This window comes from Pagrus pagrus (genome assembly GCF_965226575.1).
Source record: "Pagrus pagrus genome assembly, chromosome: 15".
Taxonomy (NCBI): Eukaryota; Metazoa; Chordata; class Actinopteri; order Spariformes; family Sparidae; genus Pagrus; species Pagrus pagrus.
Window position 1 is genome coordinate 4,329,819 of NC_140199.1, and position 27,302 is coordinate 4,357,120.

Below are 27,302 nucleotides of genomic sequence, written 5' to 3' on the forward strand. Positions count from 1 at the left end.
CTGGCAGATGAGGCAAACGCACTTGGAAAATGTCATCGTGAAAAAAAAGTCCTCCTCCCATTCCGTATGAAAGTTATACGTTTTTTTCTTCTTACTTGGTCCAGCTACCTCACTCATTTTTATACCCTTTCATAGGTTTGAGAGAAAAAACCAAAGGCTGAAAACTGGCCGTAACTCGCTGACAAGCTTGCTAGTAAATAGCACTTAGCGCAGTTGTTTGCTCATGCGCAGTGACCTAAGTGTCAGACAAAATTCAGATGTCATCTGACTGGCTGCTCTGTATATCAATCAAAAGACGGGATGGATGATAGGTTGACGTCAATTTTTTTAATGTCACGCGATCTACCAATAATACCTTTGCGATCGACTGGTAGATCGCGATCGACGTATTGAGCACCCCTGCTCTAAACTGTTTAAAAAAAAGTGTCCGTCAACAGCGAAAGAAAAGATAAGATCATCAGTAGCATGCACAAGGTAGGATTAGGTGTGCTGAAAGTTGCAGATTATATTCTGACTACTACTGCTGACCCTTCAATTATTACTTCAGCCAAAATGTCCTTCCTCGACGATGGTATCCCACCAAAGAAGCTGCTGACAAATGAAAACTGATCACATTAAAAGCAGCTACTGAAGACTTAAATCAAATCAATTTTATTTATATAGCTCAAAATCACAGTCACATAGCCTGAATGGGCTTTACAATATGTACAGTGAACAACATCCTCTGTCCTTCGACCCTCGATTTGATTGAGGAAAAACTTGCCATGTTGAGTCAACAGGCTTTAAGACTTCAAACTTTTGGGAACAGATATTAATTTTAAAGGTGAGACTGCATCATAAATGTATTTACCTCTGCCAAGTATAAGATAAGCATACATCTTCTTTTGTGTTTGTTTTTTGTATGTACTCACAGTGGTTGTTGGGTAATTAAAATAAAACCCAAAGATTTGTGTATTATTAATTATTGACGGGGACATCCAGTGATCAGTAAATGGGTGAGAGGTTTTTCTTTAAAGTCAGTTCAGATTAGTGGGGGGAAAGTCGTTGAAAACAATAAATGAGGAAAAACCTGTCTGCTATAGAGCTGCTGTCCTTTTTCTTTCTTCGGTGTGTGTGTGAGTAACTTGGATTTCCCTAAAGTGGCTTTCACACCCACAGGAATTGTCCTCAACCATTAAACAACAGGCTTTAAAAATCCTTAACACCCCCAAAAGTCTACTTAAACCTGCCTGTAAACCTCACAAGTCCTGTCTATCCTGCAACTCCTGTTCACATCACCGCTCCCTGTTCCTGCTCTCCTCTGATCCTTTCCTCCCATCGATTCCTTCACGCTGTCGCTCTTCCTTTTTATTTTATTTCACACTCTCTTAATCTCCCTCTCTGTCTTATCATCCCTGTTAGTTATCTTCTCATCAAGCCTTTCTCTACACCTCTTTCTCACATCTGTCCCCCATCTCTCTTTGTGTGACCCTGAAACTTGTGCCTAATGAGCTCCGTCTGAGTGTGTGCGTGCATCTCTGATTGTATCTGTTTTATAGTGTTTTGTGAAGTGGAAGCTAATGATAGGGTAATTAGTGACAATGTCTTTGCTATTATAACACACAGTCTTTCAGATGAGACAATCAGCATTTTTTTCAGTTCAGTGAGACAATTTATTAGGGCTCAAATATATTGTGACAGCTGGTATCAATCCCCCATTTCCTCTAATACGCATGCACCACGGACACACACATGCACACTCATCTTTTCTCATCCTATGTTTGCACACATTGCTCAACAGTGACTTTAAACTTTCACATGAACCAATGACTTCACCTACCGTGAAACTGTAAAAGAGGAATGAAGTGGTTAGTGTTATACAATGTAAAGCTATAAATAGTGACTTACACTGTGTCCTAACTGCATGTGAGTGTCCGATGCAATGCAATGTCGGATGCTTGCTGACCACGAATCCTTTAAAAATCTATTTCTGTTTTGTAAACAAACTGTGGACCCAACAGCTGTGTGCTGGATATCCAATTGAAGACTCAAGTAAACAATGGCCGTTGGCCATTTGTACTTTTTACTTCAGAAAACACATAATTTATCCTACGATAATATAACCAAGTAGAGATAGTGTGTCCTCTTACTTGAAACCTTCAACCCTCCGGCCAGCTGACACTTTATTTAGGTTTTTATAGGAGATGGAGGAGGTGCGGTAAAGATAACGTCTGATTTCACATTCAGGAATCCACTATTTATTGTCCAGGGCGTCAAAACTGAAGCCAGTTAGGATGTTGTGTTACAATAGGAGAAGAATACTAGGAGACCACAAAGATGTATCCTTATTGTCATTAATGTTACATCACTGACTATTAATGGGGCGAATCTCCATAATAGAAGAGTAATTTTGGTGTAGTGGCCATCCTCGGTATTGCAGGATCGCGTGACGCTCTCCAAAAAAACTTCCATACGCAATCGTGGCTGTGCCACAACTAACACATTGTCCAATCATTTTTAGAAGCTTTTGTTTTACAATGTATTTTTGTGTTCAAGGTGAAAGTGGTATTAAATATATATATATATATATATATATATATATATATATATATATATATATATTTTCTCCTTGTTGTACTTTTTAGTAAAATTTGAAAACCTTATGTGCAAGTATTTCTTGTATTATCCTGTTTGAACATGTTTCCTAAGTGGTCCATTTTTAACAGTTTACGTTGAAAGCCTGGATGTTGGCCCAGAACTGGCCAGTGGGAATTCATGTCTCCATAGAGTCATACAGCTCATACTACTGGAGTTACAAGGCACGAAACATAACCTGTGTTCTGTCTTATGTTGAAAAAGATACAGCTGTGTTTTTTTTTTATAAAAACACAAGTGAGCTGAGTTCAAGTCTCACACAAAGAACTGAGAAGAAAAACATCTCTGACTTAATGGGTTTGAAACACAATGTCAAGCATCTGGGCCATAACAAACTGGAGTTGTTTTCATAAAAGACAAAGGCAGAAGATACTGACTTGACATTTTAAGGATTTAATAATGACCCCTTCGCATTACCGTCTCCAATGGCAGCTGGATTATACAGTCGGATACGCATCTGAAATCTCATCCCACCCTCTCAGTTTCTCTCTGTACATTTCAGAAGAGAGAGCGAAAGAGGAAGAGGTCAGCAGCAGTGTTCCTTCTCCTCCTCTTGTCTTCCACCTGACCTCTCTGATGGGAGTTGACAGTAGATCACAGCTTACAGCTACAAAAAGGAAGGGAAGAGGAGAGCAGAGGACGGCGGTGCTGCTGTACAGATATAGAAAGTGTCTGTTGAAGGGTAGGTTTTCTCAGAAGGAGGGAACCGCTCATTCCCGCTGCGGCTGCAGATTACAGAAAATGGGAGTAGGGGTGGATGGATGGGTTAGGGTGCAAGATATGACAGGACATCCCAACTACTATCTCTTCCCTGCATTCCCTTGATGAAGTAAAGACGAAGATGAAAAAAAGGGTAAAGGTGTTTCAAGTATACTGGAGTGCGAATGCCCAGCTGTGCTTGGCGGGTTCTGCCTCGGTAGAATTTTTCACGGAGACAGACTATAAAAGTTTGCAGGGTTTGAAGTATCTCTGTTCCTCTGTGTCTTGTAGCTCGAGGCTTTTTTTTGAGCTATGAGAGGACATAGCAATTATCAAATGCATTTGCTTTTCTAGGTTCAAATTCAAGGTGAGCTTGTGCAGGTTTTTAAGATTTAGTACTAATACAGCTGTCCCAAAAACAAGAGTGAGGCTAAAGATCCTATTTACAGTTTTGTCACGGTAGCTAAGTTTGGCCGAGGCATTAGTGCGGCCCAAGAATTCCTCACAAAGTTTGTAGTCATGGCAGGTTTTAATGGCAGTCATTTAAATGTAATAAACCTTCAACTGGTGTTTAATTAGTCTCGATGAAATGCAACCATTTCAGGCCATTAAACCCTCCCAAGGACCTACAGTTTCCTGAAAGCTTGGGAACAGAGTTCTGCAGACCTGTCATTACCTTTCTATTATAACCCTTTATTAAAATACAGTGACACGTGAACAGTCAGTGATGGGCATCAGTCTTTGACCATGTTCACAGTGACCCAGCTAATTTATTTTTTCTTTATTATTATTCAACCACTTGCAAAGAATGAGGACCTTGAAAACCTAGGAGTGTTATAGATCTCCTCTATTGTGTTCATTCATTTAATTCTGCCAAGCATTTATGACCCGCTATGAAATGACATTTTGAACATGGTCTAATGTACAAAAAAATATACAATTCAATTAAAAAAATTTAATAAATCATCACAGAACAACACATGTTCTCATCCCAGGCTCCATCAATGTGATGCCAACGCCATCCTACCAGAAAATCACAGTTGAGGAACAGCTGAGGTTTGGTTAGGTTTAGACACAGAAACTGCTTGTTTAGGTAAAGATTGTTGATATCAGGTCTCCCGGGTAAATGGATGTGACACTATGGTGGTGACTTTTGCCCTGAATGAGACCGGGCTGTAAATCTGAGACTTGAAAGCATCAAAGTCCTTTTAGGCAAGTCCTGCCACTCAGCAGCCATCTTAGCAAAGCACGCAGGTAGCTATTTTGTGCTGACAAGACCAGGGCCATAACTTAACAAATCGGGAGAGTGCCGTATCTAACAATGGTCACTGCTGCATAAAAAGTTCAGCGACTTTGCCCCAAAATAAGGTTTAACACACCTTTAACCCACAGGTTATAATTCTACTGGGCACGAGCACGGTTTCACAACGCCATCTTATTTGACGGCTCAATCCAGAGTGCCACGACAAGAGCGCTTGATCAAATGCAAGTTTAATGTCTAATGTTTGAATCACTTCATTTGTCTTGGTAATTCTGTGCCGTACTGTCATATTGTCCTCTTCTATGCTTCTGCACCAAATCAGACGAAACTGTTTAAAGTGGTTCGTCTCCTCTCTATAACGTCTCTGAACGTACCCAGGATGATAAACTCTTCATTAAATGATGGCTAATGCACATTTTTTTTATTTCAGAGCAGAGAGAGAACTTTTCAACTGAAAAGAAAAAAAGAAAGTACGTCTTAATGTGGAGATGTTATCTCTCCTCTTTATTCTGTTCTACCTTTGTTCTCTTTCTTAGTCCCTCCAGTCTCCACGTTTCATCTTCTTGCTTTTGTGTCTGCAGAATAAAAAGTCTGAAAGGTGACACTGAGAGTTCAGCACTTTTATTTGGAGGGCAGATGCAATCCTCATGTTCTCAATCAGGTCACTTCTTATTATTGCCACAGCTCCACCCGTCACTCACCCTCCGTCTCTCCAACACACACACTCACATAATACATGTGATATGGTCCTGCTCTGGCCCCGGCTAACTTCATTACACATGACTGAATAAGAACCACATGACGTCTGTCACGACAAATGGGTATTAGCTGTGCGTGTGTTTGCCCTGTGCATGATTGTGGTGTTTGTGAGCCCGGGGTTAAGGAAGTTCATTGGGAAATCTAAACCATTTAAAAACATTACAGGCATATTATGTCTGGCTACTCTATACCTGTGAATCCCTCGTATTCAATTTGAGGTCAAGACCCCAGAATTGGTCACCGTCTGCTCAATCTCCACATGGAATAGATATACTACTGCAGGTCTATTGTATATTCAGGTTATATCATGTATATGTATGTTATTTTTGTTTACACCTTAGCTTTGTGGCACGGCTCCATTAGGTCTCAGTGGTGCCAAAGCACAAATACATTAAAACTGGGTTAAACAAGGTTATATTTTCCATGATTTTCAAAATAAAATTTGATTTTTAAATTCTAGATTTGGCCAGTTTAATGCTGAAGGAACAGATGGGCTCAGTGAGAATGAAAATTAGTATTCGGGCAAAGTGAAAGGACAGTTTGTTGCACATTTAGCACCTGTCAAGGGTCTAAAGATAAATGAGGAGACTGAGAAGTTTTTGATGAGTGTAAATATCTAAAATTTACTTGACTTAAGGTTTCTAGTGTCAGAAAACATTAAGAAATGCTTGAGACTCGAACCATCACACACTTTAAAAGGTCACTTTGTTTTTTTGTTTTTCTTTTATCATCTTTCAAATTACACTATATTTGTCACTTTTGTCACCTTTGATTAGGGAAGGGCACCCTTTCCGCCAAGATTCCAGGCCAAGGGATTGAAACCAGCAACCCTCTGGTCACAATACTCTCAAAGGTTTTATTTCAAGCTTTTCAGCTCATAACTTCGGTTTGGAGAAATCTGCATTTTCACTTTGTTGATCGACTGGACAAACACACTCCATCACACATGTGATTACTGCCCAGGTGCACTGGATGCACTGTATTGTAATGCCAGTGTGTGATGTCTGCTGTCTGGTCCTGTCTATCTCACTGTTTTCCATGGAAACATCATTATATTGTTGAAGAGATTGTGTGTAGGAGAAGGTAATTCTGTGTTGGCTTGATGATATGTGGATGTGAGCCCTGAAGCACAGCAGAAATATAACCATCATCAATTTTGTACTTTTTCTAGTCAAATTTAGGTACTCTGCAAGCAACTGAGAGAAGCAGATTTCATGTTGGATTTGTATCAGAGCTTAATTTATTATAGACCATAATTAGATAGAGAACACATTTACCCTTCTGCTGTAGTCACATGTTTTATTTATATATATATCTTTTAGTAAAATAATGTTTTTAATCTCTTATCTTTACCTCTCTGTATCTTTTGTCTCGTTTCATATTTCACTGCAAATCTTTTGTCACCGTATCTTCCTCTCACTCTAAATTTTTGTCTCCCTCTGTGTGCTATAGGTATGACTAAAATAATAGTATTTATATTTTATATATTTTTTTCTTTGTTAAGTGTGTGCTGAGTTCCAGATAAACAAATAATAGGAAAATAATACATTTTTAGTGACATCACTCTGGCAAGAGCATACGCTAACCTAAATATGTTCATTGTTTTATCCATCAACTTTCGTCAGTTATAGTCATAACAGTCCTGTGTGTGTTTGTGTGTGTGTGTGTGTGTGTGTGTGTGTGTGTGTGTGTGTGTGTGTGTGTATTGGTGAGTTAAAAACCACTGAGCTGTGAGATGTCAAGCCAGTGCTGACAGGAGTTGAAAATGTCAGAAAGACTCCAGATGCCCCATCAACACACACACACACACACACACACACACACACACACACACACACACACACACACACACACACACACACACACACACACACACACACACACACACACACAAACTGGTTGTCACATATAACAGCTGTGGTGGTTGGACTTAAACCGACCTCTGAAGTGTCATGTGAGACCCACCTAGTCAATCTCTCTCTCTCTCTCTCTCTCTCTCTCTCTCCTCAGTCCATCTGTCAGTCTCTTTCCCACTAGATGTGCAGACTCGCTCCTAGTGCTGCCCAGACCTGCCAGTGATTCAATTTAGACCTATTAACTGCCACACACACACACACACACACACACACACACACACAGACACGCACACACACTGCCATCCTCTCTTGCTCCAGTATGCCAATGAGTCCATTTCAACCCAATTAACAGACAGAGCCTCTCAATTTTTCTCTCCCTCTGTCTCCCTGTCACACACACACACACACACACACACACACACACACACACACACACACACACACACACACACACACACACACACACACACACACACACACACAGGTGCCACCCACCCTTGCCTTGATGTGCCAATGAATCAGCTTCAACCCAATTTCCATTGAGTCTCTCTATCACACTCTCTCTCTCTCTCTCTCTCTCTCACACACACACACACACACACACACACAATCACACAGGTAACTAATTGAACACCTGGTGCTGCTTGGCCTGGCTAATCGGAGATTAATTGTTTCCTTGTTGTTTAGGGCCATGGTTTGTGTGTGTCTATGTGTATGCGTGTGCGTGTTTGCACTAATCCCATCGAACCTCCATCAGGTAATAAAACACGGGTGCGTGACACCTTTTTGAGTGCGTGTGAGTGTGTGTGTTTGCACATGCCTGTGTCCACATTTGTGTATGAGTCATACGAGGTTCATAGCCAGAAGTCAGATTTTGCCACTCAATAAATCACAGCCTATTAGTCTCCCCTGGTGCCGGGTCATACTTAGAGGTGTAATTTGTAAAATATGGCCAGAATTCAAGGGTAGCTTCAACAGTATAGGAGGCAGCATATCACCAAGGCAACCAACCGCTGCTGGTCCTTGTGAGCGAGGTTATCCTTGGCTGTAGCTAGCAACCATTAGCTAATGAGCTCATCGCTCAGTTAGCTGCGGAGCCAGCCACTTCTTGCTTGGTACCACGAGACTGGACAGGCTGGGGATATCTGGTCAGCATGCTAACTTCAGTAAACATCTCTGCAGCACCGTAAACCTTTTTGAAGAAACATCAACACTGTTCTGCCAATAATGTACATTTTTTAGACAAAAACTCCAGCCACATTTCACTAGTTGCTTCTTTAAACACAAACACAGATACTCAAGCGTGGGTGTAGTCGGGGGTGGCCTTGAGCAAGGCACTTACGTCATATTGACATCATAGCAAGCCAAGCGTAATTACGTACCGCATAGTGGGGAAAACATTCATGTTAGCCACCTAGTTGTAATTCCAAACCCGGGATTGTAAAAATGTTTGAGAGCTACAATATTTCCCACAACTAAACAGAACAACAGGTGTGACAACAAACTTGTGCCAGACTGGCTGGAAATGTTTAATCGCTGGCAGCTACGTCTGAATGAAATCCAATATTAACACTAATGCAATGTCTTGAACTAATTAAAAACGACTCTACATAATGCTTGAACAATCCCAAAGCAGCATAATGACTTACTTTTCTGCCAACACACACGTATTGTACTTTTTGTAGTTGGCAGCGTCCAGGTGTGAGTGTTTAAAAACAGTATGAGTAGAGAAGCGAGAGAGAAGAACATGGAAAAGACATTTCTGGTTACATTGTTTAAGACAAGTTTTAAAAGCAGAAACAAGGAGGCAGCAAATGAGGCAACACAAGACAGCAATATGTGTGAAAAGATGAGTAAGAAATGTAAACTGTGAAGTCTCACTGGAAGAAACACGGTGCTTCAACGGCAGTGTAATGAGTTCCCAAAACTACACACACACATACACACATAAACACATCCATACATCAAGGTTAATGCATTCCTAACAGAACATAATTTGTTTCATGTACGACAGGTAACGGACTTTAATGCTTTAATAAAGCAGTGCTGAACACCGAGTCTTTCACTTAAGCTACCGCTGTGACTAAATAATCATTTTTATGGGGGAAACTTAATCTACCTATAAATTGCTTTGTTACAGCCTTCTGTGCATTTGCACTGAAAGACTCTCACGGTGCATAGACTACAGGTCTGAGAGGTTTACGTCTCGGTGTCTCTTTCTGTATTCGCATGTATTTCAGTCCTTAACCTCAACAACTTGTACTGATCTTTTAACTTCTGTCTAGCCAATGCATGACAAGAAAGACAGGCACACATTGAAAGTATTCATTTCCAACACGTCCTCGTACCTCAACGATCAAATAGGTTGATTGCTAGTGACGCCCAATGCAACATACATCACCATTCTCAAAATGACAAACTTTTGCGGCACACCAGCGACAGGCGTACCTTACCTTCGTCGGACAGCAACAAAGCTACTTGGTTAGCTTTACACAATAAACTACTTGATTAGGTTTATGGAATGCTCATGCTTTGGTTTTCAATAAGTACCTTACGTTTGCAACTTAAGTTACGCTATATACTGTATGTGACTTTAGTTAACTAGGCTACTAAGTTAAAGTAACCCAATGTTGGCTTTTGGCTTCACTCTGGACATGAACAGTGGTCTCCTGGGTCAAAGTCCTGTGTTTGTTAACCCACCTGCCCACATCATCCCTCTCCCAATGTAGACTTTGTCGCTCTTTATACTCCAACTTCCTCCTTTGCTGCTGTAATAATCACTACAGCCACTAGAGGTTGCCACCTACCAACATTGCTTATTGTCTCACTTTCAGTCACAATTTATATCTGCGACACACATGACTGTGTTACTTTCATATTTTCTTACACTGTAATACATTGTGACAGCCCTCTATTTGGGGCTTTTATACTTCATACTCTGTGGTTTCCCTGTGCAGCAGCCTAAGGGGCACAGTCGGGGTCGTCTGGTAGGATTTGGCTCACCTGGTCTGACCGTCTGCAACACTATTTAAGGTCGAAGTCTATGCTCCACTTATCGTCTGGTTTGGCTTTTCTGTCTGCACCATTCCCATAGGACAGCTATCATTCATTCATGTATCACAGTTACAGTATCCCTTGTGTTGTATAACCAGCCATAAAAGAAGGGAAATCTGATTTGTGTTGCCTGTGTTCCATTTACTTTTCTAGTATTAAGTCTGGATTATATCTCTATAAAACAATAGTATTTCTCTGCTTTATTACAACTTATCTGATGAAGGTTATCAGACAAAAATATCAAGCAACTGCAAGACGGAAAAAAAGGACATGGATATTTGAGTCCGTGAGAGAAAGTCGGGCCTTGACGTCTATGACAGACTGTGTTTGTTTAATCATTGCTGTTGTTGGCTGTTTGTTTTGTATTTTATGTCTCTCATACTGTCAGTTTTGACTCCTGACCCAGATTCTTAACCCCGTCTTGCTCTGGGCTTTTCTTTCTTACCTTTTAAATTCACCCTGGAACTCTTTCCAAAGAAAGACTTTTACAAGCAAACACTGTGGTTTCTGTTATTGTAACCTGCTGTACTACATTGCTCCACAAATAACAGTGAAACCACAAACTAATTTTGACAAATTGGGCCTATTGTTGGGTAAGAAACTGGCAACTCCTAGCTGTAGATTTAATAGTTGCTGGCAGAAAAACTGAACATTTGGCCTGTTTTGGATGACTCAGACAAAGACCTAGGTTGCGGGAGAAATATATTTATATTCTGGTGAAGCTATGCTTTATTGCCTGGGCCTCAATGACAGTCTTATTGTCAATGCTATCTGTGTATCTATTATCTGAGGTTAATAACTCCCCTGTCACTGTGAAGCCCCTCCCGGTCTTATTTTTACACTTTGCCTCATGTATTGTTTCCACTCTGTACTCATTGTCTTCATTCCTTTCACTGTCAACCCCCTCAGCCTCAGCCTTTTCTTAAAGTCTTTTCCCATCACTCCCTGGCTCTCTGAGATCCCCAGGTCTGTTTTCTTTGGACTTCCCTTAGTCCTTTTCCTGCCTCTCCTTTCCTTTTTTCATCAATCTACAGGATTTTCCTTGGACACCGTCCATGCTGGATAATATTTTTCTTCATTTTTTCTTCCCTTCCGTTCCATCTCTGTTGCTCTGGTGTTCAACTCTTTATATTCCTTGTTGTTATTCCTTTCTTTGCATCATTTATCTTAGTCTCTGCTTCTTGACTTTACCTCTCCACCCTCCTCACCTCCTTCTGACCCCTCTTTCTCCAGCCTCTTCTCCCTGTCAGCTCTCATCTGTCCTTTCTTACTCCTCCTGTCCGTCCATTAATCTGTCTCTTCAGGGTCACTCGACATCCTGCAAAATTGCCTTTTCGTGTCTCTCTTGAACAAAAGTGATTTACACTACTAACACTGAAAAAAGAGCCTTTACTGACATACAATGTCTGTCTCTTCATAAAATAAGTAGCTAAATTAAATGGCCCTATTTTTAAACTTGTGATGCTTTTGACAACCTCAATATCTATGAATATCATTCAGTATAAATACAACAAGTCCCAACTGTCATTTAATCACAAAATCTAAATTTAAGGCAATGAAAGTTAAATAAATCTTCTTGCCAAGACGACAGTGGTTGGTGTTAAATAATTTTCCGAACAACAATTCTTCCTGATTATTTAAATTCCTCTTCTACGATCAAATATGATCAAAGTATAATGTGTCAATTTTGTTAATGCTCTGTAAATTATGCTAACGTGATTGCCGAAAAATTCGTCAACCTATAGAGAGCTGTGCGGCATTAGTGTTGAGCCATGGAGGAGCATATCTGCCACAAAACAACAGGTAGAAGAACAGACTTATTCAAGGAGGAAGCTCTTCATGCATGTCCAGCAAATAGAGCAGCTGGTAAAAAAAGCAGGAGAAGCTGTAGAACACATCACACCACCTTTATGTTCAGGTCGAGCAAGTTTGGCCTCAGGGTTGAATTGCTTAGTGAAAGGTACGGGTCCTGCTAAAAGGGAAGTTAATATGCTCAGCAATTAGTGTAAAGCTGCATGCATTCAGACAGTCGTGTGGGCGTGTGTTGGTGGACTGTTCTTAATTGTTATTTTTGCGAAATAAGAAACCTGTTCTACAAGGTACAGAAGGAAAAAAAAATGCATTCCTTCATGTTTTGAAGAAATCCATATCCACAGACTGTGAAGAGACAGCAGCTGGTTTTCACAACTGAACTGTTGAAAGGTTTTAAGAGAGAATTCCACCATTCATGTGAAAAACGACCGAAATGGTTCAGCTTGGACGTACCACGCATCAAAAAATATAGGTTCCGTGAAAAGAGAAGAATAGGAACAATTGTACTGGCTGAACCACTTGGGGAAAATGGAAAACAAGCTGAAGCAAAACTGCATGACATATTTTCTTAACAATAACAATCCCCCATAGTGATAACTGCATGGACAAGTGCCATCAAAACCAGGGCTCTGTTGTGAATAATGTCTAGCTGAGGAAGCTGCTGCCCCATTCAAACTACGGCAGCTCAGCAGAGTTCTCCTTTCAACATCAAAAGCAGCCAACTATGCAAAAGGTAGAGCATGAAAGCAGACAAGCTTGAATAGTAAGTCCATGAAAGTGACTGAAAATTAATTTACCTCGACACAAATTCAAGACATGTACAACCGAAACATTTTCACCGGAAGTTTTTATTTTGAGTATCAAACGCTGAAGTTCGTAGCCTGCATGTCGGAGCAGTTGAAGTCAGCTTGGATTCACAATCACAATGGATTCCACTGGCAGGCAACCCAGTTTCGCTGTGGGAGAAAGTATTATGTTGATGTTTCCACAGAAACCTCCCCAACACTTCCTGCAGGCTGATCCAAAGTATGATCATATAGTTTTTCCTATGAAACTCGGTCACCATTGGAATTTATTGTTACCTCCGCCAAGAAGAATGTTTTCACCCTTGCAGGTTCATTCGTTTTGGACCTCCACAAAACTTGGATGGAGGACGAGTCTCAGCCAAGAATAGACCCCATTAATTCTCAGTGCAGATCTCGATGAAGGGACGGATCCAGGAATTATTTCTTACTTAGTTACGAACATTGTGAAATAGGGTCGAGAAAAAAATCAGGCATGTTAAGTGTATGGGTTTAAAGAGGTATGGGTTAATGAGTAATACACGTGAGAGCTATTGAGTTTTATATTCGATTGGGCTTGATTGAATTAAAGGGGACGGTTAGGACTTGGTGGAGGTATGCATGCTACCGAGTGCCATTCTAGTTACTGCTGTTTTTGTAAGCTGAAGAAAGGCACAAACTCTTCAGAGCCAAATGTCACGACAAGGTGGACTTTGATACTGGTGGTGGTTATTTTTATCTTTTTTTAAATATAAAGAAATTCCTGAGTATTGTGCCTTTTATTTGACTTACTATTGAATTTCAGTTGCTTTGAGGTTATATTTTCTCCTGAGAGAACTATTACTCCAAATTGGAAAAAGGAATTTAAACTATTTCAATCATCTTCCAACTGACAGAAGGAATTGTGGAGTGGTTGTGTTGAGTGGACCACCTCACATAAAAAACAAAAAAAAAAAAGAAAAGGCAATGCAGCCATCTGGCAGCATCTCCGCTCAATGCTTCAGTGATATGTGCGGAGCAATCATCCAGATGTGTCGGTGATCCACTTCTTTAGTGACGGGCCATGTGCTCGGTGCAGGCAGAGAGGTAATTTCTTCTCGTTGTTCAGTGAGTTGAATAATAGAAGCTCTCAGGTACATGAAATTTCTTTGAGGCCAGCCGTGGCGAGGCAGCGCCTGATGGGGGGTGAGGGAGGTGTGGGGAGGGTTGTTAGAAAAGACAGGCTGATCACTTGGTGAGTCAGTGCCGTGACCTAACACATGAATGGACTCTCTACCGAGCTCTCCTGAAGACGAGCACTGCACTGAAGCTGTTTCTTTGACAATACTCAAAGGTGGAGCTGGCAAACATCCCAGCCAGCATGCCATCTGTTTCCCGGAGCGATGAGAATTCATCAGGTGGGCGTAGTGGGGAGAAGCTAAGTCATCAGGAAGGATGCTAAATGTAAATGTGCCACAAGGAAGAATGTAAACAAACTGCTACAGTATGAAGAATTAAACACTACTTTCTCTCAGGCCCTCTTTCACTCCCGCGGGATTCTGGGAATACAGGTTCTACTGAAGTGGCTCCTACCACTGCTGCTGCAGCTGTTGATGCCGGTGCGGAAGTGCCTTGAGATATAGTTAATTTAATGGCTGACACCATTAAAACTCAGACTGTAGTAAAGTTGATGAAATACTCATTTCTGGGTAGAAATACCATGATTTCTTCCATGATTGTAGTTTAAATAGTTAATTTCGCTTCTAAATTAGTGGCAATTTTGAATTTCACTCTTATTGGGTGCAAAAATCCGATAAAGCTTAATTTGCAACGTGACCCATCTCTTAGTGAATGAATACACAAGATCACATTGTCAATTCAACATGATTATTCCATCTGTTATTATTCTTATCATGTGTATTATTTCTAGCTTCTATTTATCTTATCCCAGATTTATGATTCCCCTTCATAACACAAGTCAAACTCATGACAAGGAAAATGTATGAACATATGTGTGCAGTTATTATTCGTTCTTTGCAATCGGCAAACTACAAAAAAGAAACAAAACAAAACAAAAATCTGTTTACACAAAGCTAAACTATTTCTTTTGTTTTTACTTTTTTCCCCAAAAGTCAGAAGTCCTTTGAATGACCCGTCTCTTTGTTCTCCCTCTCCTTTCTCTCTTACTTCTCAGTAAATCCAGCGTATTTTTGTTGGACTCCCTCCCCACTATAATTTCCCCCCTCTCCTTCTCTTTTTCCATCCCTCCTCGGTGCGCTCTGTCATTTTATTTTCACTGGACTGCCTCCCGGTAGGACAACATTCTGATGGCGCTCCTGACAGGAAAAACCCCCACAGCTGACTTCCATTAGAGAAAACTGGAAACCAAGACAATCCCATATTGTCAGGTAGAGTTTCATTCACTGAGTCAGGCTCGAGCCCTTTCTCTCAAAGTGCAGCTGAAGTCGGCTGATTCCCAACACAGACGCTATCAGAATAAAATCCTCAGGATTTCCTGTCAAGGCCTTACTGTGGGTGATCAACTTCTTGTTGACTGATTCACCATTTTGTACATAAACAGCTGTTATCTTTCTCAATATTTGTTCATAAAGCCCTTCTAGGCTCGAATGGACCAATGATTGAATTTTCTTGCCATCCCAGCTTTTAACCTGCAATATGAAATCAATGTTTAATGGAATAATCTAGGATGAAATATCAATGCTAGTTAGTTAGTGGTGATGGTGAATCATGTTTGCTGCTGTCAGTACCATGGGTAGTTCATCTGCCCCCATTATATTCCATAGATCATAAGTCTAAAGTGTGAATTCAATCCCCAGAATAAATGTTGGCAATTAATCTCCTAAATCAAAGTGTGCTTGCTTCACCCAACCATCCATCCCTGGCCTCCACCATATACAGACTTTTTACTGCTTCTCCTCACTTCCTCCTGTGTAACTGTAATAATTAATACAGGCACTAGAGGTCGCCGCCCAACAAGAGACGTAAATATGGGTCAGAATAAGCTGCTTTCAGTCAACCTATATGTTGTTTTTTCTTATGTTCTCAATTTGTACGAATGGAAGAATATTTTTGTGATGAAATTCTGCACCAATGCTCCAAAAGTCCAAAGATGTGTCCATTGTAGCAAATCTGAAAACAGATCATGATTCATGTCAAGGTAAGTTCACCAGATAGTTAAATTCCCAAACATTCTGATCCAAGGCCTCTCAGGGGCACCTCTCAGTCCCGAGCAGGGTGATTAAGATGGAGTAGAGTCCCCATGCTGAGTGACCAGGGACGTCAAGTTCTCACTTTCCTGCTGCTGCTGTGTGTTACTGTGCATGTGTTGGAGGTTTCACTTTACCATGGGGTTCAGGAAGTCGAGAAAGCAGGGGGGGGGGGGGGGGTGCGGGGGTGGCTGTCTGAGATTGTCAAGACCAGCTTTTAAAAAGACCCCAAGAGAGACGGAGAGGGTGATTGAGCGAGGGAAGGAAAGAGAAAAAAAAAGAGGGGAGGGAGGACAGAGGGACGGGGAGAAGGAGGTGAAGGGAGCGAGAGGAGGAGGACAATGAGGCTTTTGATGAGGACTTTCTGGGGAGCATATGTGGGTCACTGCATGAATAAACAGACTTTCACTACCTTAAGTCGATGATTTACACACACACAGCCACACACACAGAGCCACGTTGTGTTGTTTATGTTCCCCATTCTGCCATTTAAACACAAGGCTTTCACATATCACTCTTATAGAGGTAGGAACACACACACACACACACACACAAATACAGAGCAACATTGTCTTGTATTCATTGTTTATGCCTCTCCATTTCACTCATTTATGGTTGTGGCCCCTACGTGCCCTCTCTTTAAATCGGTCGGCTTACTCATACACATAAAATTTGGCCATGTTTCTCTCTTTCACACACACACTCATTGTCTTGCCCTTTGGCTCACTTTCGTATTCACTGGCAGCGCAATATAGATGTATCAATTGCACTTTTTTCAAATAGATTTGAAGCTTGAAATCTGTTTTAACAGGATGAAAAGATGCACAACAGAAGGGCACAGCACCGATGTTATAGTCAACAGGGAGGTAATACTTCAATCTTGTCACAATGCTGAAGTGTCCTCAAGCAAAACACTGAATTCCCACCAGCCCCGCGACTGCGCCACTGCAAATCTGACCTACGCCAGACCTGCAGGCAGCAGCATCTGATCGACTGACAGAATAAGTCCCCGACTGAAAAATGAGCTCTGCTGCGGTAGTTTTCTCAAAACCTCAATCTAAATGCTGAAATTGCTTTCATATTATAATACTGATTCACAGACCATACTGTAATTGTCAAGAGATCGCTCATTGTATAGTCAGATTATTAGAAGATTAATATTGTAAAGGGTCCTGAGGCAATTACCATTTCTATTCGGTGGCTGTTGCTCCCCGTCGCTTGATCATTCACAATCATGTTCCCTCTGCTGCAGCTGTATTGTTTTATGGCTTTTATTATTTTTTGCATGTTGTTTTTCTGCAGTTCTTCATGTTGTTAACTTAATATCTAGGCTATTTGTCTTCGGGTCAAATTCACATGTCGGCAGATTAGTTTTCATTGAATCTGCTGTCTTCCCTTTTTTGGTAATGTTTTGCCCTTGGGAGTGTAAACAAACCTTAAACAAATGTATTCAGCTGCAGAAGGATATTGCTCTTACACTGCCATTACATCATACTGTTTACTATACAGTAGAGTCTCTATAGTTGTTTTGAGCAACACAATCATCAAGTCAGTAGGGGTCCTTTCATTCCCATGCAGCTTGGCTACCAGAGAAACTCTTTCTCTGTCTGGACCAGAGGCACACCAAGGTTAATGTCAGCCAGAAAATGTTGGCTACTGACGAACTTTTCACAGCCATCTTATTACATGTGTACGCAACCTTGTTTTCCCACTGAGTGATTTAGATTCATTAACAACATTTCCTCCTGCAAGTGCTTAATGGAGAAAAAGTTGATCGCAGCCATTCACACCTTTGAAGATATGTACAAGACTTTAATTTAAAAGGTTACACAGGTGAACATATGAAATAATTAGAGAATAGTGGCTTCTGACGACCATGTAGGTCAATTGTGAAAGCAAATCGTTCAAAACCAAATTCACGTCTTGTTGGGTGGCGACCTCTAGTGGCAATAATTATAATGGCAGCAAAGGAGGAAGTCAGGTGATGTAGTACAAAGACTTCACATAGGGAGGAGGTTGGGGATGGATGGTTGGAGCAAGCAAGCCTTTCACCTTTGAAGTCATGTTGCATACATTACGGAACTGAAGTTACATAATTACATAGTTATTACAAGGGAAACTACAAAGTTTCCCTAAAGCCAAACAAATAGCTTAACTGCCTAAACCCAACTTAACTGCAAGTGTACGAGCAAGGCCTGGTACACCTCTCACTGATATGCTGCAATAGTCGTGTTGTTTTGTGAACAGTGTTAAAGTATGTCATTTTGGGAGTCACCAGCAACAGCAATTACAGTGTACCAATTATCCAAAAAACATTTGCAATCTGGGTAAAGGTGTTATAATCACATAAAGTGTTACTGGTAGGGGCATTAAAACAAAGATTTGGGTGCTCTTCAGTCAATGGCTGCAACCTTGAATGAATAACAAAACCCTGAGTGTCTAATGCATCTAAAACCCTTTCAGAAAGAAGTTGGCTTTTATTGGAACATTTATTGAGTGAGAATTGACAGGGTTACTGGAGTTTCTATCATTTAACAGCATTTGTCCTTTGGGCGCTTTGCTGACTCCAAGCCCTCCCAGTGTGCAGTAGGCATGTTGTGGTTGTTTTTATTTCGTGTAAGCTTTACTGCTTGTTCTTATGTGATTACTTGCTCCTTAACCATCCCAGTTGTTTTCACCATCCCCTCCACCAAAAGCCATAAAATGGGGGGAGAATGTGTTGTTGTTAACTCAGCCATTGGATGTAATTTGTCCAAATTATCATGGTTCTTTACTGTTATTGCTACCTGATGGTTGCTGGACTCAACTGGTGGCCCTGACTGAAAAACACCCTCTGGCTGTGCAGGAAATGTAAGCCATTCGGAACTGTTTATGCTGCAAATGGTTTAAAATGTTGAAAACATCTTGGTGTCTGACTGAGACGCCACTGGACTTTAACCAAAAAAAAGTTTCTCAGCAGTTGCCATGATGATGAGAACCATCATTTCAGGGTGGCTGATTTTCTGGCCGGTTGCCTCTTCCCTCATAAAACATGGAGAGCTACTGTTTATTTCCTTTAATCCTGATCTACCAAAGTCTCTCTGCTACGCCTCTATTCCTAATTCTGACCTCTATCATTTCCAATAACACCATCTGAGCTCAATTTCGAGTTCAGTTTATTTTAGAAATGTAATAAATCTGGTGCCGTGTGAAAGCGGCTTATTTGAGCTGAAGACTGCTCTTTTAACTGGTCTGTCTGTTGGTCTTTTGTAGTTAAATCCTCACATCAAATCCAAGACAAGCTTCGGAGGGGCAGTGAAGTGTTTTTGCTTATCATTAGCTGAACCTCTGACAACATTTCCAAAGCATTACATAGCTGGTATTTTGGTTTCATTTCGGGCCTCTTTGATTTTCTCTCTCTCTCTCTCTTTCTCTCTCTTTCTCAGCAATACCAATGCTGATGAACATATAGACAAAGGAGCGCCACATATACAAACTTCATCTCCTTTAACAACTTGTTACAAAAAAAACTGCAACAATTCTATATGTTAAACTGAAAAAAATCAGCCTGTCCTTACTGGAAAAAGACAAAAACGCTGTATATTTTGCCTGTGCAAGCAGATTATTACAACCCATATTTGCATTTATTGTTTGACTGCTGCAATGGACACATATGGAATAGGTTAACATGGGTGGATCTGTCAGACACACCCAGATGTTCATTCAAGAGACAGCCTTTCATGACCCATGTGAAACCAATCTTTTATCTTATTTAACATACCAAACTCTAGATTACAAATGTGACGTCAGCCTAGATGCAGCAAGCAGGGGTACTAAGGGGTCTGATGACCTTATCTGTGGTAATTGTTAATAACTGTTTGGTAATAATTGTTGGATCAACCAATCAAGTGGTTGAAGTTAAACTTTAAATCTGTTCTCCTCTCTGCTGTTGTTACAGTGCAAAATCGTTGCGACCCTCCTCCATCCCATTCGCCTCCAGTTCATCATAGTGCAAAGGTCGAGTTTACCAGAATATATCTCATTTCATCCAGATCTTCAGACATCATCATCATCCCATCACCACTATCGACTGCATCCAGGCTCCATTGAGGGGGTTCCTATATTACTCACGCTTCACCTTCCCTCTTAAAATATAACGGATATCACGATAGGGGCTAATATTTCTCATCTAATGTGCATATGGCAATAAAAACATTATTCATTCACTCACTATGCAGTCTGTCCTAATTGAAATATGTTAAGCAAAAGCCTGCATACAGCATGCTCTTTGGACACATGTTGGTTTTTACATGTGGTTCAGCCTTTAGGTGTGAAGCGAATGTCAACACAATTGAGGTGGAACAAAAAAAGAGGACCCACACGAGCTGTTCAAATGAAAACATGAGCATGAGCTTTGAGTCACATGTACTTTCTCACATGGGGCATTTCTGCAACGGTTAGTTTACTTTGATGGAAGATGAAAACGTGTCATACTGTATCAAAATCATTTTTTAGGTCCTGACCCATCTTCCTGTATCTCGGTATCCCAGAGAGTCCAAGAGAACTCTGTGTTACCGAGTCGGTTCAGCTCATCCCTTATCACTGATTGCCGATCCCAGTGGCCCGACTGGACACACGATACCTAAAAAGGTCAACTCCGTGGTGATGCCAAGCCTTTGATCTGACAGCCAAGACAGCTTTGATATGTGCTTATCAGTGAAAACAAGGTTCCTCACTCTTCCCCTGTCTACCCGTCCTCATTTTCTCAGTTTTATCCGTTCCTGGCACCTTCTCCCTCTTTCCCTCTTTCGCCTTTTCTCCTCTCCCTCCGTCCTTACCCTTCCCATGCCCTCTCTCCCTCCATCCACCTCAACCTTCCCTTCTCTCTTATCTCTCCCTCGTTTCTGGCACTATTGAACTCACACGTTCATTCCTCTCTCCGACTCTCTCTGCACTTGTATGCTGTCTTATCTTTACATAGCCTCTGCAGTTCTACGCTGGTTTGCACATACACGTACATCCACACTGTGATTTAACTGAGGTTGATTAGAAATTCGACCAGTGAGTTAGATGATAGGCAGACGCACCAACTCGTCTGTCTGTATTTGTATAACCCTTCCTCTTTACATTGAGTCTCCATACATTTATTTCTACCTATCTTCAGCTTACATCTCTGTCCAATCTTTATTTTATTTTCAAGGAATATTAAATACTGCACAACTTTATGATTATTCCGTTTATCTATCTATTCACTCTCTGTCCCTATCCTGCTGTAAGGGAAAGAAAGGTTTTTTGATTGTTATTCTAGTTTATGGTTAAGTGCTATTAGACATCAAAGCTGGATGCCAATCACACTCCGTGCACTTAAACAGTCAAGGGCCTTTTTTTCCACTAAATGTCAATGGGTTTGGAGAATGTTGTCCTTTAACCTCCCAGCAAAACCTACTGTTTTTGGAAGAGCAACCTGAGCTCCTCGAGTTGTAAAAAAAAAAAAAAAAACTGTGCAGATAAACACTCCAATCAGATGGGAGCAAACACATGGCTGTGGAACTGAACCATCAACAACAAAAATAAAGGAAAACCTTGTTGTTCCTGTTGCTGACCAGCTGTGTACTTGATCCAACAGACAGCTTGGGGAAACGGTTGGAGGTTGGGTAAATTTATGATTTGCTTTTTTTTTTTGCTTTTGATCACTCGAACATAGCTGGTACAGCTGTAACTATTGTTGTAGGCTGCGAAGATTGACAGGTGAGTGTGTGTTGGCTAGGAATAGCAAAAGGGATCATAGCTGCTGGGCTGAAAGCACTGAAGCACTGTGTTGTGCCAAGGTTTTTTATCCAACCGATGAAAGAGCATTGGTGTGCTGTTGAAGTTTGTTGAAACTTAGTTTGCTGCTACCAGCATTTCTTAAAGAGTGTGAGTTTCTAATATAAATGTATATGTTTGGACACATCTTGTACTGTATATCACCACATTTTCAGCAAATGCTATTGTGCCTAACACAACAGAAGAAAACATTTGCCTCTTAGATCGACTTTACACTTTGACAAAATCAGCCGGTTTTGTGTAAATCCTTTGTGTGGAAAACACCCCTAAGACTCGCCTCTGTTTGGCCAGTAACTTACACATCCGAATCAGCCGAGTGTGCTTTATGCTGATAGAAGGCAGCTCATAGCGGTTACAGTACAAAATGTTCCCAGTGCTTTTCACATGCTGTACTCTGAAGACTTGTCTAACAAGAGGGTCTCACTACCACTAGCATAAAACAGGTTCCCTAATGGTCTAAACTGCTTCTTCCTCCTCCGTTTTTCTCTATTTGTGCCTCTTTCATTCCTGCTTTGCCTCAGTATATTTGTGTTAATGGCTTGTATCCGAAGCTTCTGCTGCTTTAATAATTTCTTGCAAGAAAAAGAGGGAAGCTTGACAAAACATGAAAACTCTGATTTAAAATACATTGTGCAATTGGCATTCCTCCTGCTACTTACAGGCATAATTATCAATAACCCTGAGGCTTTAGAAAACAATAATTCAGAATGGCCAAATATCCCTTTAAGCTGAATAATTAACTTTTCTCCTATACTTTTGGATTATATTTTCATGATGAGGGGACCAGAGGTCCAGTTCCCACAAAATTTTGTCAGTAAACATTTCTGCGAAACCAATGATGTGTTCACATTTGTCCGTGTCATTGGCAATGCACAATATTAACATTGTACATTACATGTCGGTGACCTGACTTTCATAATATGAGATGGGGGGGATGGTGGTGTAGTTACAGGCAAAAACAAAAAGCTGCCAGTGGCTGCAGTTTGAGACTGTGTTTCAGCATTTCTAAGTGCGAAACCACTGGATCTTTTTTAGAAGACCTGGCACAAATTCAGCCATGATGCTGGCAGAAAAAATAAGCATCTTAAGCCAAAACATGAACTTTTCCAAAACCTGCCCAAAAACATGAAGTTGCAATACAAAGAAAGTGAATCAAACCAAGATGTTTGCCTAAACCAAACCAAGTATTTGTGTTGCCTAAACCTAACCGAACTGCAGTTGTACAACAAAGGTCTGGTATCTGTGTGTTGTTCCTCGCAACAGTTTTGGGAACGGTGATATATGTCATTTTGGGAGACGGTGACAAACAACTCATTCAGTAGTTAAGGTATGATAATTTCTTGAAGAATTGTCCAGGGCCAACCATGATATTGCTTTAAAATTTTTCCGAACTTAATCAAAGATTCTGCGCAGTTTGGTTAATGGAGCATTTATGATTACATCAATGTCGACCCAGCCATCAAGTGGTTGTCATGAATACAATGAACTGTGAGAACTTATTATAATTTTTTTCCCCATTTCCTTCTTTTTGCCTGGATCTGTCAAGCTCCCAATTTCTTCACTGTCCTTTCCCTTTTCACTTCTCACCTGTTTTTCTGTCCTGCTGTTCCTTTCCATTCTTTTGCGGTCATCTGCCTAAAAATCAGCGCATGTGATTTATAATTCGTACATTCTGGCCCCATTTACATGTTAATCAGTCAGTGGTTCTGCTGTGCCGAATACTGCAGGTCTGGCTCTGTGCTTGGTACCTACTAGTCTGTTCACTGATTCAATATGCCAAGCTTACTAATGCTTCATACTATAGCTGGATTAGCTGGAAGTTGTCTCCACAAATTGGGGTTATTGTGTCAAAACATTAGCAACTTAATCCACAAGGTATGTTCTTTAGCAATAGATTCGTCTAAAACAAGCATAAATGATTAATTAATCTTTTGGATGGCAACCATCTGAAAATACAGTATCTATTGGATATCCCATTACTTTCTCTTCAGATATCTTTGCTAAACAGGGAGGGGTGGAAATGAAAGATATCATCCAATGTGAAGACAGAAATCATAAAGTGTGAACACTGGAAAGACTTTTGTTCATTTGGGGAGTCAAATTGTGAAAAAAACAGTTGAGAACATGCAGGAATCGCTCAGCTCTCAATCCGTCATGCCCGGTATCTTTAGGCTTGAGCTGGTTATAAATGTCTATAAAGGTCTGAAAGCACAAAGGCAGAAATCCTCCCTTAGGCAGGAGTGAAGGCACAGAAAGGCGATTGCTTTTCACCATGGAAGGCAGAGCCAAGACTTACAATTGAGTAGCAAGAGGGTCTTTCTTTTGTGACAGAAATCCTTGAAGATGTGCGCCCTGTGTTTGGCCTCTGTTGTCAGTAAGTAAAAGTAAAAAATAGGGTAAGACCTATATTCATCCTGCAGAAATGGAGCTCTAATCACTGTGGCGACCATGAAGGTCCGGTAAGTCGGTCGCTGGTATGCCACAACAGTCATGTTGTTATAGGAACAACGATGTATGGCATTGCCTGAAGGAACCAATCAAGTCCAACATTTCTGGTGAGAGATAACCTATTTGTGCAAACAATCACAGTAACATCTGTGAGTACATTCTATTATTCAAAGTGTCAGCACGTAAGATCTTTCGCTTTTATCTATGCAGAGAATGTGAGAAAATCTTTGAATCGTAAACTGAAAAAAAAAATAAAAAATATTGCAATATAATCATATTTTTGTGTCTTTTTGATAGATAAATCATTGAGAGTGACAAGAAAATTAAATGGAAGGAGAAAGAGAGAAAGTGAGTGACAACCACTGCACCACGAGAGCTTCGACTTCTGACAGAATTTCATGACTTTAGCTTTCGAAGAAGAGTTTCAGAGGCACGAGCTCCACATGCTGTTTCAAAGAATTTGTTTCTGTGGAGGATTTTGGTGTCACACAGTCATTTTATCACTTTCTACGGGGAGGACTGCTCTTTTTCTGAAAAATAACACTTTGAATTCACAGAGATTCCTTTTACACCATTTGCTATTTGGCTTCTATTGCACACACTGAGCAATTCCATTGCAGAAACAAGAGCTTTAAGGTGGAGGGGAAATGGTTTCTGGATTCCCTCCAGTACTAAGATCCTCCTAGCCAGTCTAGGATTCAAACCTGCAACCTCCCAGTACAAAGCTTACTCATTAATCCTCTTGGCTAGCACTACGATGCTTGTATTTCAAGAGGGAAAGCCTGGGGTAAAAGAATTTGAAGAAAATATTGTTCAAAAGCAGCACAGCATGAATCCATTCATACTGAGAGGACACAGGCTTCAAAATCACCCCATAATATCATGTACTTGAATCATCAGTATATATTATATTACAGCTGTCAGATGAAAAACACATCTTCAAAAAAAAATTATTCCAGAAATGAGGTTAAACTGTTATATTTAGATTGGCAACCACACATTCAGAAATCACACGCCGAGGTTTAAATGTTTCATGGTTCTTTTCATCAAAAGCTTATTCACATAACATAATTAACTGTAACGTTTTTGAAACGTTTCAATGTGACAGCAGTGAGTATGCAGTAAATACAGAGATTTTACATAACTGCCTGAGTAAATGGCATTTAAAAAACAACCTTTCGCCACCTGCATTCTATTTATAGTGTGCTAAAGGAAACATAGCCAATAAGAGCTGAAAGAAAAAAAGCAGCTTGAGTGGTTGTTCTGTTAAGTTCTTCATGTATCTGTTAACAATTCAACCAAACATAGTGTGGGCTGAGAGGATTCATCAGATCACACTGATTTAATATGAAAGACTAATGAAGACAGTCAACAATCAAGTCTACATGAATGCATCATTGCAGCTGGAAGTGCTTGAAAGCGAAGTTCTAGTTAAAGGACTCAACTCACTGCAAAAAGAAAAGGAAAAACTATCCAATCACAGCAATATTTCATCATATATATATATAATAAAGGGGATGTTGGATCCAAAAACAATTGTAAATGGCAAAAAGCCTCTTTGGGACCCCAGAAATATTTCGTTTTAAGTTTTAAGTTGCCTTTATTTGCCATTCATGAAATTGTATTTCGTATGTTAAAAGCTGTATACACATTATGGGTCAGGCTTGCAAACAAATGCAATAACTTGTGAGAACACTGTTGCTGGAGGCATAAGAACAGCTGCCAAGCCAGTGACCGCAGTTCAAGACTAGGTTCAAACATTTGTACGTCTGACTCATTAGATATTTTTGAGACTTCGGGACAGTTTCCAGGCATGTTTGTGGCGACCAAAACGGATATTTTAAGAAGAAACATGATCTTTTCTGAACCTTAACCAAGTGATTTCTGTGCTTAGCTAAGCAGATAATAAGCACAGCATTGTCACAACATAAACGTCAAAACTGAACATAAATAAACGTGAAGTTTGAACATATCAATGGTTTGCAAAAACTTACATTGTCAACATTTATTCTGGCAACTCTACAGCATAAATACCATGTCAGGAAGTTGCCAGAATGGACTCTAACTTATGTTTAACATGACTCTACTTGAAGGCAGCAGTAACTTCGCTGTCTGGATGGTTTCTACACCAAGTTATGACAACTTGCTTTCAACTGAAAGAAGTCAGCGAAGGTCACAGACGACCTACTGCCTGTTACAAACCTTAGGTCACTTACAGCTGCCGGCAAGCTGCGATAGATTCATTTGTACTTATTTGATGATAAAACATATTTCACAGTGCTGCAATTGTAGAACTATACATAGTCTTATAGATTGTCTTTAGATTTGATGACATTTTGTTTTCCCCTGTGATTATTTCATAGTATTTATTCTGATCAAAGTTAAAGACTGTGATTAAGTTTTTCCAATCATATAATTAATATAAAATAATAATAAAGAACAGGGACTACCAACAATGCAGATATGTCAATTTTTACTTTTATTTGTGGCCTTCCATAGTTTTAAACATGCACGTATGAGATCTATGCACACACACACACCCACACACACACACACACACACACAGTATATATACACTCATAGTCGTGCACCGGGCTCCCAGAAGCAGATTTATGAAGCAATAAAAGCTCATCTCTCTGAGACAGTCACAAATACACACACACAGACACATGCACACATCACAACTGCGCCAAGTGCAGAGCTTTGCATATCCTTCTCCCCCGTCAACACACTGGAGACAGATGTTCTCTGTGATATTACATCTGTTTCTGCAACACACAACTCATGGAGACACACACACATATGCACACACACACATATGCACACACAAATACACACAAAAAGCCTCCCAGTATTGAGAAGGACACTAACACATTTTCTCATTGGAACGAAGGGAGCCTTCTTAGTCCAAGACTGTACAACAGATCCCGACTGCTGGCTCGGTGAGAGTGACTGGGAGAAGAGAAATACAGAGCAAGGATGAAAC